The sequence below is a fragment of the Oncorhynchus nerka genome, unplaced genomic scaffold (genome assembly GCF_034236695.1).
Source record: "Oncorhynchus nerka isolate Pitt River unplaced genomic scaffold, Oner_Uvic_2.0 unplaced_scaffold_11420, whole genome shotgun sequence".
Classification (NCBI taxonomy): Eukaryota; Metazoa; Chordata; class Actinopteri; order Salmoniformes; family Salmonidae; genus Oncorhynchus; species Oncorhynchus nerka.
The window spans coordinates 1-1,549 of record NW_027029919.1 but is presented as its reverse complement, the minus strand read 5'-3'; the positions used below and the strand labels follow the sequence as shown (position 1 = coordinate 1,549).

The following is a 1,549-nucleotide window of genomic DNA, read 5'->3' as shown; positions in this document are numbered from 1 at the left end:
ATCCTGTTTCAGGGTTTTGAAGCCTGGTCTGGGCAGCATTGGGTTTCCTGTAGGGTGCAGGGTGTAGGCCTTACCATCCTGTCTCAGGGTTATGAAGCCTGGTCTGGAGAATTGTTTCCTATTGTATAGTGTTTCCTGTCCTTATTGTATAGGTTGGGCTCTGCAGTGTGTAGGGTGCAGGGCTTACCATCCTGTCTCAGGGTTTTGAAGCCTGGTCTGGGCAGCATTGGGTTTCCTGTATTGTATAGTGTGTAGGGTGCAGGGCTTACCATCCTGTCTCAGGGTTTCGAAGCCTGGTCTGGGCAGCGTTGGGTTTCCTGTAGTGTATAGTGTGTAGGGTGTAGGGTGCAAGGCTTACCATCCTGTCTCAGGGTTTCAAAGCCTGGTCTGGGCAGCGTGGGTTTCCTGTAGTGTTTAGGGTGTAGGGTGCAAGGCTTACCATCCTGTCTCTCAGGGTTTTGAAGCCGGGTCTGGGCAGCGTTGGGTTTCCTGTAGTGTTTTTAGGGTGTAGGGTGCAAGGCTTACCATCCTGTCTCAGGAGTTTCGAAGCCTGGTCTGGGCAGCGTTGGGTTTCCTGTAGTGTTTAGGGTGTAGGGTGCAAGGCTTACCATCCTGTCTCAGGGTTTCGAAGCCTGGTCTGGGCAGCGTTGGGTTTCCTGTAGTGTTTAGGGTGTAGGGTGCAAGGCTTACCATCCTGTCTCAGGGTTTCGAAGCCTGGTCTGGGCAGCGTTGGGTTTCCTGTAGTGTTTAGGGTGTAGGGTGCAAGGCTTACCATCCTGTCTCAGGGTTTCAAAGCCTGGTCTGGGCAGCGTTGGGTTTCCTGTAGTGTTTAGGGTGTAGGGTGCAAGGCTTACCATCCTGTCTCAGGGTTTCGAAGCCTGGTCTGGGCAGCGTTGGGTTTCCTGTAGTGTATAGTGTAGGGTGCAAGGCTTACCATCCTGTCTCAGGGTTTCGAAGCCTGGTCTGGGCAGCGTTGGGTTTCCTGTAGTGTTTAGGGTGTAGGGTGCAAGGCTTACCATCCTGTCTCAGGGTTTCGAAGCCTGGTCTGGGCAGCGTTGGGTTTCCTGTAGTGTTTAGGGTGTAGGGTGCAAGGCTTACCATCCTGTCTCAGGGTTCGAAGCCTGGTCTGGGCAGCGTTGGGTTTCCTGTAGTGTTTAGGGTGTAGGGTGCAAGGCTTACCATCCTGTCTCAGGGTTTCGAAGCCTGGTCTGGGCAGCGTTGGGTTTCCTGAGCTCACAATGCGAACACGCTCACTGCTGTTCATACGCTTATACTTATTATCCACCCTGCTGACAAACTACACACACACACACACACACACACACACACATTGCACTTTACTGAGGAGATGTGTGTGTGTGTGTGTGTGTGAAGGTGTGTGTGTGTGTGTGAAGGTGTGTGTGTGTGTGTTACCTGTAGTATCTGTGTGATGAAGACGCTAATTTGACATAGGGCTGGATTTGGGGTCTGAGGACAGGCTGGACTCTTCAGGCTGTAAGCTGTTCTACACAACATAAACAACAACACATGTTATCAACAACAAATCAAG

At 51.8% G+C, this 1,549-nt stretch overlaps 1 long non-coding RNA gene across 1 annotated transcript; it reads right to left on the bottom strand.

The window, feature by feature from the left end:
• Positions 1-630: 630 nt before the first annotated feature.
• On the bottom strand, positions 631-1,450 carry LOC135565888 (uncharacterized). The gene is made up of 2 exons (XR_010461871.1): positions 1,414-1,450; positions 631-1,297 (listed from the first exon to the last, which is right to left on the bottom strand). It is a non-coding gene; the product is annotated as an uncharacterized LOC135565888 (long non-coding RNA).
• Positions 1,451-1,549: the final 99 nt, after the last annotated feature.